The 17,664-nt window shown below is 45.4% G+C and overlaps 1 protein-coding gene across 1 annotated transcript in view; it reads right to left on the reverse strand.

Moving 5' to 3' along the window:
• The window catches only part of UBASH3B (ubiquitin associated and SH3 domain containing B), a 54,073-nt gene that overhangs the window by 25,304 nt on the left and 11,105 nt on the right, over positions 1-17,664 (reverse strand). The window lies entirely within an intron of this gene.

Genomic DNA, 17,664 nt, shown 5'->3' on the forward strand with positions numbered 1-17,664 from the left:
CCCCATGCAGGGGCTGAGTCATGCAGTAGGGCTGAGCCCTTGGGTGCAGAGCAGCCATCTCCAGCAGCCATGTCTAATTCATAAGGAGTTGGCCTCTCTGGCTGCTGCCTGGGGCTGAATTTCCCCATTCCTGTTGGCTCTCCTTTTGCTACGATAAGCAGAGATCCTCACCCTGCCATAGGCACAGCTGACCCTTTGGTTTGTAGGAAGGAGCCGGCCCTGTACACTGCTCACAAACGCCAGCAGCAGCCTCTACCTCAGATCCACCTACGAGCTGTCTGCCTACAGAGGCACCAGGGATTTGTGAATGAGCAATGGAAGGACGGAGGCAGCCTGTAAAAGAAAGGGAATGACTAAATCTTCCCTTTCATCGTGTACCTCAAACCTAGACAAACTTATCCATGAACAAAACCCCTCGGAGGGATGAATTCATCATTTCAAGTAGCCCCGAATCTTTGGCCCATAAAATATTTAGCTGTGTAAATAAAGATTTGCTGGAAACTGCATTAAATATGATGGAAGAACTTGGCTCTCTTCATCATTAGGTTCAGTTTGAAGCTGCCTGACATGATAAGATAGGAATTATGGATCGTAATTTATGCTAAAAGAGTTTGAAAGAGGAATGCTGCCCCACAGAACGTTTTTGTTAGGTTATAAAATAGCCAGTCTTATTTTTGCTTGTTTGTGTGTGCACATAGAATAGGCATTTATACAACCAAGTGTTCAAACAGGTGCGTGTAGCTGTTTCAACCCTGGCATTTTTCAGTCTGTGTTGGTAGATGGTAAAGGAATAACAAATAAAATGCTGGCTCGATGGGAGGACACCGGGTTTTTGCAGGATGGGGCTGCAGCTGCTGCTTGGAGCACGGCTGTCGGTGCAGAACAGGCTGTAAGGCCAGCACTTAGCGCCCATCAGCCTACCTGAATCTGTATCCTCTGTTATAGCACTAATTAAAGGGAAACAAATATAAATTCTTTGCAAACAATGAAATTCCCAGCTTTTCTGTCTTTGTTTCCAAGCTGCCCCTTCAGTGACATTTGCAGATCCCTTCGTTTTTTCAGTTTGCATCAATTGTTTGTACTGTTAACAGCACAGTAGTAGAAATGTGGCTATTTTGGACTTTCAATAAACAATTGCCCATTGAAGAACAACGATGCAAGCAAAACTTCTGTCCATTTAATTACTTGATGATTTGTTGTAGGGGAAAACAGCCAAATTCCAAATAATTGACTGCTTGTCTGAAGATTTGCTTTGCTGTCCTACAAACAAAACCAGCCACGTCGAGGTGTTCTTTCCAAACGTTTTGTCTCATGGGTTATTCAAATGCATTCCTCAGAATTCTCAATATTTCATTCAGTTGGTCACCAAAAATCATATGATACCGTTTCTGTTCTCATTTGAGTGACCTTACAGTTATAAATAGGGACGGGACAGGAAGATATCACTAGGGATCATGTTCCTGTTTATGGGGAGGGGGCGGGTAGGTTCCCTTTCTGCAGTTTGTAAGGAAAAAAGAAAAACCCGAGTGCTTTTGGAAGGAAGAAATCACTCTAACATAACAAGTGCGTGGCAAGAGTTATTTTTTCTTCCCTTCAGTCCTTCAGGCACTACCTCAGCTTTTCCTTCTGCTGCTTTCTGCACATGACAGAGGACATAAAGCCCTCGCTGTGTTTGACAGAGTTGCTCTCCTTGAAGCCACGTCCTCCCCGAGCTGCACACTGCGAACACGCGGTTCGGCACAACACCCCAAGTGAGGTCAGCAGTGCTATAAGCAGATCACAGCCAGGCAGAGAACCAGGTCCTGTCTGAAAGATGGGAGCTCTGACAGGAGCTGCAGTGCTGCACGGTGGCTGCTGAGACTGCAAGACATCAAACTGTGCTGTATCCTGTAGGTCACATAAATATTTACAGAAGGTACCTGACAGCATGACAGGGCTCACTGGTTCTCTTCCTATTCCTTCCGGAGCAGTGGCTGCTTGCTCCCAGCTGGCCAACACTGAGTTTGGTTATAGGAAAGAGAGAGCAATGGGAAGCACCACCAAAAGGAAGGTCGGGAAAAGCACTGCTATGTAGTCCTAGTTTCCATCACTTAAATGTTCGTTTTTCAGAGGATGGTCCAGCTGGCAAGCTGCAGCCTGGCTGCACCATGATGACCATTACTTTTAAGTGCAAAGAATGAGGGCCTGGGTGTGTGTGTCTGCTTTGGGTGTTGGGTTTTTATGTTATATAAGATTTTGAAGGCGTTTTTTTCCCCTCCCGTAGCACATGTGTGCTAAGTCATTCCCTTAATCCTCAGCTTAGCCAGCTTGTTAAAGCAGAAGAAGAGGGAAGTACAGACTCGTAAAAAGTGTCCGGGATAAAGAAAGGAATGTAGCAGCCATTTAACATTTTAAAAGAGGTATACAGTTTAAAAAGGAAACAGGATATTATTTTCTTTCAAACAATCATAGCACAGCTTTTACGTGGGGCATGGGCTCAGATGTTGGAAGCCCAGTGCTCACTGCCACAGCCTCTCCATTGGGTCCTTGTGTGATGGAGAGATGGGGTGTGGGTACAAGCACATGTAGGGATGTACTGCTGCTGAAACAGAGCCTGGCAGTCTCTGAAAATAACACAAGTCCTGCAGCTGGATGTTTAAGAAAACGCCATCCCCGTGTTCTGTAACAAAGTCATGAGAGCTGGCAGCAGCTCAGCTGGATGATTCACAAAGGTTCAGCGTTTTGCTGCAGAGTGAGAGCTGGGAAAGGTGATAGGGATAATGACTGCGGCTGGTAAAGGGCTGCAGAATTCTGAGGATGTGCAAAACAATCAAATGCAGATCATACAAATCAATTCAAATGAAATAGTTGATAACTGAAGGCCTTTCAGCAGAGGCCTGTCCCATTCAAACACCTCATTTAATACCAGCCAGAGTGCTGCAGGATGACTTAAATGTCATTATTCAATACTCTGTGCAGCACAGGAGGGCAGGAACTTTCATCCCAGTGGCTTTCATACATTTCTAGCTAGCCAGGAGCCAAGTTAGTGGTTTAAGAATGCTGAGATGTATCATCTAGAATTTCAGATAGCTGGATAAGGGATTCTGGACAACCAGAAAGGGAAGCAGTTGTCATGCTGATTGGAAAGAAAGAAGTTCCCTTGCGTTGTTCAAGACAAGCACAGTGCTTTCTTCCTTCTCACTACTGCTCTTCCTATATAGAAGTGAGCTGCAGAGAAACAGAGATTTGCCATTTCTCGTTTCCTGTCTCCTGGTTCTATCATTGCTGGGGCCTCCTATTCCCATCCAAGTGGGTTTCCCAGGGTGGGATGGATGGAGCTGGGATGCTGTGTCCACCACCACCTGCCCCACCATCTGCCACGTCACCTCCTGCTTGGGCCACTGCTTGGTGACAGCACAGCAATGAACAGAGGGCTGTCAGAGGCTGGTGGTGGCACACAGCCTTCCTGCCCCTGTCCCCGCTCTCCTCCTCTCCGTGTAGAATTTGCTGGTGTTGTGTAGATCTTTAGGAAGAAGAAGAAGAAAAAAAAAATGCCGCAACTAGCACTTTAAAGTGCCGGTGTTAACATTTTCCAGCTTCTTGGGGTTTCAAAACAGGAAGTTTGGGGGTGGTGCAGTTGCACAATTTGCCAGAAAGCTGCTGTTCTGTGAAGTCGGTGACACCGGGTCTACCAGGAACTGCCCTGCCAGCCGCCAAGCGCTGCGCTTTAGGGGATGGATCCCCAGTGCAGTGCTGGGAGGACTGGATGTGCTGCTCCCAGGAGGTGGCTGTAGCCCCCAGTTAGGGCAGCGTTGGCTGGGTGTGTGCAGAGAGCACGGCCCAGAGCTAAGGAGAGATTTCCCAGCCCCACAGAGGGAAAGGGGTAGAGGTAACATACACCAACGTCAACACGATGTGGCTGAAGGCTGAAAGCAAGGCTTTGAGGAATGCAGTTTGGATCTTGTGATGAAGCTTCCTCAGAGGGAGAATGAACAATTTTCTGAACTTGCTCTGAGTTGATGGACAGCGATGGAACTGTCATTATAATGTCAGACATCAAGGATGAGGCCCGTGTGGCCAAATCCAGTCCGTGTCAAACCCTCTCCACATTGGTGGATGGAAGAGAATATACAACAACATCCATCTGTGAGCTCCACAGTGAGGTTTTGTGGGCTTGTCTGGAGTATAACATTGGTCACTGTGTGAGATGGAATTATTTACTACCAAAAGAAAAGGTGACGGTTAATAGCAAAGCAGTGATATTTTGTGGTCGGTGTGCATACCTGTCTGCCTGAGATGGATGAGTTCAGACACTCATGTTTGACAGCTGGACTTAGCAAGTTTGGCTGTGTATGTAGGCTTTGCATTTGGAAAAGCTCACTCCACCACCTTACTGCCTTCTGCAATAGGTATTTTCTGTTCTTTCTAGGCAATGTCTGTTTATCTGTGAGGGACCTTAGACTCACAACTTTGCTGAAAAGGCAAAGCCCAGAGACAGAAAATGAGAAGTAGATGCCCAGGGAGAAGCTAACCATAATCTCACACCTAAAATAGACTCACAGAAAGCAACTAGAAGGAAGTCTAAGAAATTAAGGAAGGTGGAAGGAAGAAGGGTGGGGTGTTGAGATAGTTGAGTTAGAGGCAAGAAGAGGCTCTCAAAATAGCCTCTTGCTCTAGACAGCTCTGTTCAGGAATTATTTTAAGCCTCAGTTGTTTTCAGCAATACAACTATTTCACAATTTTTTATGTAAATCTTCTTTGCATACTGTTTCTTACCATCTAGGTAGGTCCAAGTTGTCCACCATTGCTACGGAGAAGGTGGGCAAGATGCCTGAAGTGCTGTAGGACACGGCGGACAGGAGGGTGAATGGAGCAGACAGCGAGGCAGACCTGACACTGACTCAGGGCTGAAACAGCCCCAGATAGTGCTGGGGGCTGGGAGCACCATGGGACTGGTCGTTGGGTGAGACATCACGTACAGGTCTTGGTCTTGTGTCTCAGAGATCTATGAAGTGTGTGGTTAAACCAGTAACTAAAGCTCATGTCAAAGTTTCCATTAGAAAACATAGCTAGTTAGCAAGTGCAGGTCTGAATTTCAGTGCATCAGTATTTGGTCTCATCATTCTTTAGCCCTCAGCTACTGTGAGTCTTTGCCAGTTTTGGTGAACTCTCTAATATAACCTTGCAGACTGTGGCATTAGGAAAAGTGTAGACAAACAAAGCTGTAACAAATGCTTTGATGGAGATTTCTAAATGATTTCACCTTTAGTTTGCCTATTCTTGTTGCAAGAGGAATAAATTTAGGCAAATGTAGCTACTTCTGGGAGTCCTGCACGCTAAAGTAAGTTGGCTATCCAAACTGGAAAGAAGCACAGCTGTGTTAATGTCTGCCTTATCCCACTTGACCAACTTCAGATAGCATAAAAACGCCTGGTATAATTATTTTCCTGTTACAAAATCAGTCGTTGTGGGAAGTCCCAAATTTCAGATTAAATTATCTGGCATGTGTATGTAAGGTCTGGCCAAAAGGCTCTGAAAGGTTTGAATGTTAGCTGTGGAAGGGTTAAAAAAAAAAAAGCCACGTGAAGACACGTAGAGATATATGTATATATATATATATTTGAACTCTGAAAGGGAACAGGAAATGAAGAATTGTGATAAACTGAGAAATGCCGAGATAAAGAAGGATCTGAGAATGTAATGAGAAAACTTTATCTCACAGAGGGAGCATTTCCCTGCAAACTGATTGATTTTATATGGCCTGCCAGCTCTCTGTTCCTCTATCTGATCATATTCTTGCTGAATAAATAAGTGGATTACAAAGAAAGAAAATAGGAAGACCTTGATGATACCTGGATTTTGTAATCATCCCTACACCAAAGAGTAATTATGCATATATTAACTTCAAGCAGGTACTTACACACTTCAGTGAGATATAAGCAGACGCCAGCTGCTCTTCTGCAAAGTGTTTGCTGAAAGGTTATTGCAAATCAAGCCTTTGGGTCTGTTCTTCCAGCAGAATTTCTAAGGATTTTAGTCAAAGTATTTGCCAAAATAGAAGGAACTCTTTTCAGTACACTGAGACCTAAAGATGTGATGCTAGCAAGTAACAAAGGGATGTGCATTTGCTGGAGCAGTACTGTATTTAACATACATACCGCAACTCGCTCCTCCAAAAAGCAAAACTCAACACCTGCCCAGAGCTGCATCCCCCAGCACTGCACAGCCCCACTGCCTCCTCCCACCACGGCATTCTCCTTGATCAGTTCCCTGCCTGCAGTGAAGGGCTCCCAAATCCAGCAGGTATTGGGATGCACTGGTCTCTTTAGTGTTCAGCTCTTCTGTTTGTAGGGGAGTAACTTCACTGGTTTGTGCTCTGAGGTGGCTGTTTGTCATCGCAAAGTGCTCCGTGCTGTTTTACATTCCTGCACATGTGAGGTGTCACCCAGCCCTTCCTCTGCCTCTGGTTTTGTGATGGGGCAACATGACTACTGACTTTCTGGGATTGCTCAGGTGTCTAAAGGCTGGGAGATTTGGTGCTTCCCTTTAGCAAAGACTTTTGACCATAAAGGTTTTCAGACAAGATGTGCTGTCTGAGGCCGACGTGGTTTTCCTCACTGTTTTTCCTTTGCCATTCATTCACCAGAGCTGGCTGGCACCTCGCCTCAGCGCTTCACCAGCAGCCTCTCCCATGTGCAGGCACACCTCGTCCCAGTGCCAGGGCTGTGTGGGAGGCCGAGTCTCGAAGGCTTGCCTTGAAGACCTTGCTATCCAGATTGATCTTTTCAGGCAGGTATTGCTGAGCAGACAGACACAAACACGTTGGCATCATCTCCTTTCCGTAGCGTAGATCTCCCCCGCAATGGAGTATCAGAACTGATGTGGGGGTGTTTTTCTAAAATTACTCGTGATGCAAACCTTCTACAACTGAGCTTCATCTTATCTATTCTGTGTGTGCTTGATGTCTTGAAAGTGTGTTTTTCTTTGTAATAATATTTCAGTCTTTCCATCAGGCCAACAGGGCAATGTGTTCTGTGCTGCATGTATGTGACAGGGCCTTAGACATCAGAAGATCCTCTCAGAAGCAAGCCCTAGGAAATGCTGCAGTCATCGGCCGTCAGGCAGACGTGCACAAAGTGTGGCCTTGGGAGTCCTGGCACTGCTGGAGCTGGATGCTCACAGACATCAGGGATCAAATGCATGCTCTGCACTTCTGAGCCATGGGTCCATGGGAGCAGGCAGGACTTTGGTCTGAAAACTGTTGTACAACAGTTGAGATTTGAAAGTGGATAAACTATTCTCAACAGAAGCACTTTTATATGGCTACAACTGTAGACATACTGGGAAAGTTTAGCAGAAGTGATTATCCCGGGGAAGCCGAAAGAGCAGAATGTGTTTTGACAAGACATATGTGTCTGGGGATCTTATGACTGGAGGAACTGAGGCGTAGAGAAAATCACCAACTTATTTCAGTGCTGCAGATCTGCAGCATCCTGTGCTCCCAGTGCTGGCAGCTGCTGCTCCACGCGTGCAGGCAGGTGAGGTGACACCAGCCTGGCCTCAGCCCTTCCTTACTCCTTGAGCTGGCCTGCTCCTGCTCACCACTCCTGCTCACCACCCCTGCCTCCCTCAGCCGTTACACAAAACCATTTGCACGTGGTGAGGCTGAAGCGAGTATCTGGGCAAATTCTTCAGTAGCAGACAGACTTCAGTACCTTTCCCTGCTCCTCTAAACTTATTCTTTCCTATGTTACGGTTTTGGGATATTTGGGGATGCTGAGCCCAGTTCTGCATGGACTCCTGCATGGCTGGAGCTGCATGGAGGTTACTCCATCCCGTGTGATGTGCTGAACTGCATCAGGAGCACAAGGCTTTCAGAAGAGCTCAGCGTTAGCCTAATTTGGCTCCCAGTGGTATCGAATGAGGCAGAATGAGGCTAGAGCTGAGCTTCTGAAAGCTGTATCCTATCTTCCTCGTGCTGTACTTGTCTAAAAATAAGGAGTCCAATTAAATCAACGGCAGTACAAAGTATGAGGGAATGCATAATTAATTAAAAAAAATCAAAGGCCGCCTTAAAGCACTGATCAGCATTTAGCAACCCTGCCACTTGCTCTCACTCTTTTCATTCTTCTTTTCGTCACTGATTGCCGTTGTATCTCTTCCCACTACAATCACATATTCTGATAGTACTGCAGCATGGCTGTCTTTGCTCCCTGACTTCTTTCCCTATTGCTACTGTTCTGTGCTCAACACTTCCAAATAATTTCTTTTTGTCCAGTCTACCCTGAGAGCAGAGGATGGCAAAAGATGTGAGCGCAGGGCTTTGTCACTTCCCCAACAAGAGCTCCATGCTTTCAGCGCAGTGCAAAGGGAGCTGGAGAGGATGTGCTGCTCTCAGTTATCCTGGCAGCAGTCCCCAGAAGCTGTGCTGGATTCACAGCCAATCTGGAGTGGGAGCAGAACCCGGCTGATGGTTGGAGTGCCAGCAGTTAGTGGGAAACTAACACAGCATGGAAGGAGAATCGGTGCTGTTTGTTTCTGGGTGGTTCTCCACTGCTTTGCACATAGATTTCTTCATCTTCTCTTCTCCTGGCTGCATTTCCCATTGAATCTGTTTCTTTGTGGCAGTAAATGCAAACAGCTGAAAAGGCAGCTGAGACAGGAGAAGCAGAAGGGTGAACTTTAGCTTCGAGCAAAGGTTGAAGGGTTTTGCTCTGGAAAACAAACAACACAGGCACCAATTGCTCATTTGGTGGGTAGTTTCAGTGAAGTGAACAAATCTTTCCTTTGAAATACACCAATTCACTGTGTGGGTACCCGAGGGCAGGCATTTAAAATGGGTCAAACGGCTCATGCTGTAGAAGTGACTGTTTGTCCCCATTGCCTGGAGGAAGAGTTGAGGCTACTGGCCCAGGCTGGGGCACTCAGGCATTGCCTGCTGGCACCTGAGGCACCTGGCTTTCTGTGCCCTTTCTCTGCCTCTCATAGTAGCCCATCATCCACCCCTATGTTTCAGCATAGCAGTACAGGTGAAGACAGAACCTCTGTCGTTTGATAATTGGCTGGTATGGATGAATTCCTGCACACCACCCACATCACAAAATCACCATCAGTTTCCAAGAATTTTACCATTTTTGGTAGGAAAGGCAACAAATAGCCTCAACTTTCGAATGCGCTGTTAAAATCTGTTTGTGAGGACCCTATTTTGTTGCTTTTTGTTTTGCTTTCTATGGGTGCTGCTGCTTCACTTAACGAACCTAAGCCTGAATGCCTCTGGCTTTAATATTGCTAATTAAATGCGTGGGCATTTTGGATAAAATACCACACTATTGGTATAAACTTGGCTTAAAATTAGTAATACCAATTGTAAAGTTAATTAAAATGGTAGAAAAACAAGCTGTATGTTGAAAAACAACAAGAAGGACTGAAGCGTTAAGGCAGCTCTGCATTGTGGATGACACCTGTAGGTAACTGAGCTGCTCTGTGCTGCTCCTCATTACAAAAAATTGAAAAATCCCCTTTGCCTTACAGTATATATAGAGGTAAAACAGGGATATGGTGGGGGGTGGCAAATAAATCTAAAGTGGGATGTTTTTCTTAATGTCGGAGGCAACATCAGCAGGTTTTTAAGCACGTAATTTGTAGGGGAAGTGACTCAAATGAAATGATGCACTTTAAAAAATCAGCAAAGTGCTGAGGGCATAATAACCTTAGAGAAAATGTAAGAGCTATTCCATATTCATAACACTGGAGTTCCTCACTCCTCTAATTTCGTTTCGCGTTTCTTTTTTCTTTAATGGCACGGCTCCTAATGTCGAGTGATTATTTCAGAATCAATGAGTTTCGTTAGAATACAGAGTGCCAATACATATGCTATCCTAAAATACTACAGACCAGCAAGGAAAAATGCATTTTTAAGTTTTAGTGGTGCACTTTTTAAATCCCACTGTCTCCTGATCTTCTCTTCTTAAACCTTAATTTCTGCAGTCCTCTGTTGGAAGAGGTGTGGGATGGAAATGAAATGGGGTCAGAAATTCCAATTCTTCTCCCCCTCAATCTGTGGCAGTTCCTCCCAGGAATGAGGAATGGGTGGTGGCTGATGGTGGGGAGGTGGCTAATTATCATTATCCCTCCATCCTGTGCATTCATTAACAGGGAGACTTTTGGATAACCCTCTATCACTTGAAGGTCTTTAAAACCCCCAGCATTTTCCTCCTCTCTTATCCCAAATCAGTGCGGCTTGAATGAATTCAGAGCTTCACACCTTGTCTGCGTCCATGAGGTTGAAGCATCCTATATGGCCTGAAAGCCAACTTTTCCTTCTTTCTCTTTCTTTCCTCTAAGAACTACACGTTTGCAAACAAGATGTGTCACTGTTGAAAACTGAAATTATTCTGCTTTCAAACCAGGATTTATTTTTAGGGGGTGGCTTTTCTGATGAAAATAGAAAATTCTGAGCTACTCTCTAGTGAGGAACTTCCTCCAGCCCTTTTTGTTCTCTCTGATAGAAGCGGTGGGCTGTTGGGGTGGTTCTGAAGGGTCACCTGGGTGCAGCTTAGTGACCTGCAGACCTGGTGGACCAAAGGTAACGAGCGCTACTGAACAACCCCCTCTGCAAACACTCTGCACGAAGGGGATGGAATTTGCTTCAAAAGAAGTCAAACAATAACCTTTCAATGGATTCCATCACTTCCGCAACAAACAAAACACGATTCGCTTTCATGCTTGTCTTTGTGCCAAGTTCTGTGCTTACAATACAATAGCTGTATTGTTCTTGCATGCTGCAGGCGAAAATGTATTTTGGTAACTGCCGCTCTTTGTAACACAATTGTCTGATGACAGTTTTTCTAGCAAACCATTAACTCCTTCAGCATGAGAGCACCTCTTCCAAGCAGAGCACGCAGCCTCGGGAGCCGGGTTCTCCCTCTAAGAACGTAGTATCAGCTCGGGACTCTCAGTGTTAGATAACATGAAAATTGTGGTGACTCATAGTGGAAAATCATACATAAAAATTACACAAAGACTTATTTAGCCACCGTCTCATGATCTTTTCCTGGTACACAAGTGTGTGAGATATGCTCACACACTCCTCCAGAATAATGCTACTATCTGTCCTGCTACCCCCAGCCCCCTGCAGCTGTCTTGGAAGATATGAGATACAGAGTAAAAATGGACATGTATATTCATATTCACATCACATTCCCTGTTTAGAAGTGAATGAACCCTGAAACAGTTACAATCACTGGTTGGTTTCTGGCAGATAGGCTCATTCCCCTATTTGTGCTCTCACAAAAAGGCGTGCTGCTTTTCAGTGGCTGGGTGACAGATGGGATGTTCCCATTCAGTAGATTGCAAAACAGGTATGGAGGTAATAGACAAAAAGAAAGACTTTTCTGGAGCCCACCCAGGATCAGAGCCACGTTGTTCCCTCTAATAAGAATCCAGTGGGTGATCTTAGCAGTGAAAGACTGGAGGTGTTGGCTTCCCTCATGGAATTAAACTGCAGGAGCCATGCAAGCCTACACGGTCTGACTGGAAGGAAGGCCGGAGCAGGGAGAGTAGCTGGCTCTTCATGGCAGGAAACATTGAGAACAGTAGTGTGTTTTTTTTCAGTGTGTGCATGTGGTATTTTTGTAATTCAAGATGAAGTCACAGCCAAGCTGAAAACAAACCAAAGAGAAGAGCCAAATGTGTTAGCAAGAATCGGAGAACAATTTCAGCAGTGACTGGGAGTTTAGGAACAGGAGATATTTCATTCTGCATTGATAAAGCTCGTGCTAACATCCTGTCTGTGCTAAGGAGACATGCCAGAGAGGAGAGAGAAAATGGCTTTGCAAAAACAACAAAAACAAGGTTTTCATTTCTCATGAGCACAGGTTCATAAATAAAATGCCAGAAACTGTGCCTGGATTTCTTGAGAAGGACTGAAAAAGTGCATTATCTTGTAGAAAAGGCGTTTCCATATTACTCATCCTGCCCATCTCCCAGGCAGCGCACAACTGTTCCCAGCACTCCAGTCTCCTGTGCTTCCTTCAGCTCAGCATTCAGAGGCTCAAGGAACGAGGCCAGCGGACCTTACAATTAGCAATGCTCTGCCTAATATTCTGCTGCAATTTGTCTTTGCTTATTTTCATGCATTAGCTTTTATGAACGCACGAGGCAACCTTAATTGCATTCCCTTCTGACTGCTTAGGGAAGGACATTTTTCACATGGATGGAAGCCAGGGACCTCAGAGATGGAGCACAGAGCTTTGGCAGCCACAGCATGGGAGCACATCCACTGCCCAGTACAGCACAGGGCTGCCAGTCCTACACACCAACTGTTTTGCCAGGTGTGACCACGAGCTCCGTATTTGTCACTCAGCCAGCCAAGGTTTGATTCCTTCCATTCATTCATGGCAGCTTTTTACTCAGTTTCCATGCTTTATGAGTAGCTCTCTGCTGCACATCCTTCAGCAGAACAAAGGCCTTTCTCAGGGTGGGCCTGAGAAAACCCTCCAGTCAGAAGAAACTCTTGCAACCCCCCAGAAGTTTGATCAAAGTCTGTATCAGACACAGGAATTAAAAAGGAAAATGAAAGTGCTTGTGTAAAACCAGGGAGAAATGTAAAGGCTAAAGGCTGCTCTAACCACCAACTATCAACTTCAACTCCCACCCACCTCCCACACACAACTAGAAATAACTTTAAATAATTTATTTGTGCCTATATTGCAGTTACATATTTAATGACTTAAAGGGAGAGTGCTCCACTTAGGAAGATGTTGGGTTTTTCCATAATTCGGAGGTAAATGTTGCCCTTCTCTAGGAATGTCAGATTAAGCTTTGCACTGCCATCTCAGGCAGTCACTGCCCTCATTAATGGAGAGAAAGGCACGGCCTGAGCAGGGTTAGTAGCTGAACTTAGAACACATCAGATTCAGTAGGAGAACAAGGAAAAGGGAATCCTCCCATCCTGCTCGCTGAACATTAGAAGCAAAAAATCTTTCTCAGCTCCCATCCACTGCTTTTGTTTGCTGCATTTTGTTTTTCGAATCATCTTCACAATTAGTCTGTGCAGTCTTTCTGTGCAATTAGTCTGCGATGTCTTCCCATAGGTAATAATATTTCAGGGGCTCAAGGGGCAAAAATACAAGCAGGAATGTGGCAGGGGCAGGGTGATGGGGGGCATCACTTATAAAGGAAAGAAAATGAAGTGAAGCATCTGCAGTAACACTTCATGTTGGAGTTATCTAAACTCATTAGAGATGAAAACATTATCCAAGCTCATTAGAGATGAAAACATCCGACTGAGTCATGTTCTCAACTTTAAAAATAATGGTAAATAGTTCATGTCTCTGGCATTGCCTGTCCTTTCTGTAAAGAGCATCACCTTGATAGCGATCGCTTTGGTCCAGATGCTTGCAGGAAATTCTGATGTCATGCATTAGGCATATCAGCAAAACAGTACATTTGTGGAGATTAATTTGCATCTTATCAGAGTGAGAAAACTACTGGATAAGTTTATGGGTTCTCAGCCTTTTTCACCTTGCAAAGGCCTCTCACTGTGCAGGAGAGCTGTGAAACCAAGTCCTGACCTGTTTGCTTAAGCTCCACACTTAGATTAAGACTATTATGCAAGAATAAGTGCTGCTCTTGTTTGTAGGCCGAGAAAATACTCTGTCTATCGTGGGTATTCCCACATGGACTTAATTCCCCCCTGGCCCTTTGGTCTGGGCACCGTGGGATGCTTCATGAGCCCTGCCTTGCTGAGTTGGCTAGGAAAATACTGGAGAACCACTTCCTGTTCCATTGATGGGGTGAGACGAGCGGTTCTGCTAGCTCTGCATTCATCTGAGCCCTGGAAGACTCAGCAAAGAGCAGGCAGCATGTGGCACGACCATTTTGTTAACAGAGGAAAGCTCATGATCTTTAAAGCACAGTTTTCCCCTGCTTAAATACATGATACAGAAAAGCTAATTATAACCCCAAGGCTGACAATTACCAGTGATAAACACAAACCCCCAAACAAACCCAACATCTACTCCTTTTCAGGGAGCTAAAGAAATGCTCTTTTAATGGCACAATACCTGGACCACTCGTTGGATTTCTTTTCCCCCCCCAATGCTTTCCTAGAGCAAATCACTGCTTAGTGGGAGAGCAGAAAGCAAGGATGTTGCCAAACCCTGGCAGCCGTCTGCATCTCAAGCATCTTGCTTTAATTTCCCTTCCTTGGTGGCAGATGGTAGCTTTGCAGAGGTGTTAAATCTGCCTATAACTAATAGGGTGCTGTTTCTTCCAATGCTCCATCTATTTCCACAGGAACAAACCATCAATTCTCACTCTAACACGGCACAGCCCAACAGCCAAGAAACTACGGTTTGACTGAAAAGAATAAAAAAAAGACCAAACCACCTACATCTCAAAGAAGCTCCTACTGAACAAATGGTGATAGCCCTGCCTTGTTTACTATACTTTCTCCCTTCTCAAGCATTGTTAGTTGCAGAGCTGAACCTGGAGTGCCGTCCTGCAGAGCACCTCAGGCATGCTGAGATATGCAGGCTGAGAGATGCTGTGACTTCCTTCAAGCCTGGAGCTGTTTGTTCAAAGGATGAGGTGCAAGCCCTGCCCTGACATGTGCAGCTTAAACAGAAAACGGGAGAGTGGAGTACACGTGGTCCCTGGCATCAAAGGAAAGGTTGGGTGGCTTGCAGTGGAGGAGGTGGTGGTTACAGACTGTCCAAAACTGGGTGCTCACAGGATTTTGAGCTTACCTCCAAAACTGAAGGGTTTTTTTTGCTGCTAAGAGGAAAATCGCCGGAGATCACAGCGAAGCAGCTTCCAAATACTGCTGAGCTTTGACCTGACCCATGTTTAGATCATCTTCTGCCTTCCCAGGGCCACAGGGAGAAGTTCCAGCTTTAATCACAGCATCTGGCCTGCATTCGGTTGTAGAATAGAGATTCATTCATACTATATGGGCAGCTTTCAGTCTTCACTGTCCAAGTGCTTCCGCCCAAACTCATCTGGGAGTCCTTGTCCTGGTGGCCCCCAGCCTTTCGGCCTCTCCTACACATTCTGCCCAGGGTCAACTTTTTCTTGCAGATGGAAGGAAAGCCCTCTTGCAATTCAAGTGAGGTTCTGGAGACAGGGGGCTTTCCTTGAGCATGGCTTTTACAGCAATCCCTGGCACAGGGTGCCTGGGCTGAATGGATAGAAGAAAGCCATAAATTAGGAGAAATAAGGAGTTTCCCACTGTCACAGTGAATACAGTGACACCTTCTTCTGCCATCAAAAGCTGCTTATTACAGGCAGTCACTTTTACAATGGAGAGGCCGTGACCTTTGTACACAGGTCTAAGGAAATTTAATGGCAACGATCCTGGCGATTGCACAATTTGGCTCGTGTTCCAAATGTAGATTACGTTAACTTTGGGGCAGATTCTGAGGTCCTTCCAGTTTCTTGCTCAGTCTTTGCTTCCAGCTATTCCTGCGTGGCTTTCCCCGAAGCTCAGTCATCCCCTAACAATAAACTCAGCTGTGAATCAATGAAATTAGGTGCCAGGATCTGCTTATATCACACCCTTACATGAACGGGTTTATAACTGTTCATCCCAGAGCTGCTCAGAGAAGAAACACATGGCTGCTTGGCTTGCTAATGGCTCACTCCTGGTCTTGCTCACAGATTTCTGGGCTTTTAACTGACCACTTCCATGGGATGCTTTTTTGCTTCCCAGTACAAGAAAACACAGCTTTAATAGCCACCAATGTCCATTTGTCTGGACTCTTGCGGTAACTTACATCCTCAGGGTCTTTCAATTTCCTTCAAAAAATCAATAAGACCAGGCTCATCCATACTGTATTAGCTGTGATTTGATTACAAGTCATAACTGTGCTCCCATTGATTTTTATGTGGCTTTGTGGCACTGCCTTTGAGACCTCTCCAAACCTGCTAGTGGCCTTGCTGTAGGATTTGGTGGGGTTACGGCAAGCACATCAGCTATGGAATTAACATCCATTAAGGCTATGATCAAAACATATCTGACTCTGTACCTCCTATTTTGTCAAAACCTGAGCTAAAAGTAATAGCTAAAGCTTTGCCAAAAGTGTTTAAAACAACTAAGAGTGTGCGAAGTCTGTGCTGTTTCCATGATCTGTCAGTCTTTTAAATAGACCCACCTTAGTGGCTTAGGTGTCTTTTTGGGTGAGCAGACATTAGCCTTCCAAAATTCAAAGTCCTCTCTGCTGAACTGTGTTTCTAAACTCAGGATGCTTCTCACATAACTGGGGATATGCCTAAAATAAAAGCTTAGGAACCTGAGGCACTCTCTGGAGTTGCTTGAGATGGTTATGTAGGGAACCCAAGACCTGAGCTTTGAAGTCAAGAGCGCAGGCTGCCCAGGGAAGTGGTGCAGTCACCATTCCTGGAGGTGTTCAAGAAATGTGTGGATGTGGCACTAAGGAACAAGATTCAGTGGGCAGTATTGATGGTAGGTGAACGGTTCGACAAGATGATCTGAGAAGTCTTTTCCAACCTTTATGACTCTATGATTGTAAGGCTATTTGTGCTTGAAAAAATAAGGAAAACAAACTGAGGTACTTTTAGGACAACATGTTGTGGAGTGGTGGAGGCCAAAGTGTAAATAGTTTAAGAAGATGAAATATGAACTAGGATTGGCTTGGTGATGGCCATCAAGCATCAGGGGCCAAATGCAAAGTTTGGCTCACTGAATCTCCGAGTCACTGCTTGGCACAGAGTAGGAAAAGAAGAGGAAGAGCTTTTTAGTGGCATATTAAGCCAGAGAAACATTTCATTTAATGGGCTGTGCAAGCCTGATGCTTTTATTTATGTGCGTGCATTAAAGGAAGGGCAAGCTGTTACTTCTTGCAGTGTGGAAGAATGACTTCTGGCATCCCATTCGTATCATAGCAGGCCAGGGCTGGTCGCTGAGCACAGGGTGATAACGGTGGCAGAGCCCTGCTGGCTGCAGGGCCTGGGACTGCTCATTTATCACTGTGCAAATGCGATCAGAATTAAGCCCATTCATTTCCTGAAACCACTGGCTCACATCCTGTACATGTTCAGCCATGCAGTGGTGTGCATCTTTTAAGTGAAACCACAGAAACGGGCCTTGCAGGGCTGTGTCTACACACCACTTTCTCCAAAGCTCTGTTCTTCTCCATAAGGGACTGAGGATGATTTGCTCAGCTTTGTGAGCTTTCATGCCCACAACAGCTCGCTCTTAATCCAGGCCACAATTTGCAAAGCATGAGTGTAACAAATGTCAGACACTGTGCAAACACAAGACGTTATTCGCCAGGCATCGCCTTGCTGTGGCTGTGTCCAGGAGGACATACCCACTCAGAGAAGCTGTCATGGGACAGGTTTGCACGTGCAGCAGCTGGACTTGCCCGCTAGCCCTGCAGCAACATGCAGCTCAGCTGCTGTAAGGCTCAGGCCATCCTACAGGTTCCTCTCTGAACCAACAAGCTCTCCTGGCTTCTGCTGCTAATTCTGATGGTTTGGTTTGTGTTATAGGGGAAAGGAAAGAAAAAGAAAAAAAAAAGGAGAAAGAAAACCACGCGTTGACCACATATTGCTGCACAATGTCAAGTGTACATATCCTGCATTGTTCACTGTATACGTTATAGGAGTGCATGCTTGTGTATGCATACATAAATGTGTACATAGGTGTGTATATACATATAT

This window comes from Lagopus muta, chromosome 22, assembly GCF_023343835.1.
Source record: "Lagopus muta isolate bLagMut1 chromosome 22, bLagMut1 primary, whole genome shotgun sequence".
NCBI classification, from domain to species: domain Eukaryota; kingdom Metazoa; phylum Chordata; class Aves; order Galliformes; family Phasianidae; genus Lagopus; species Lagopus muta.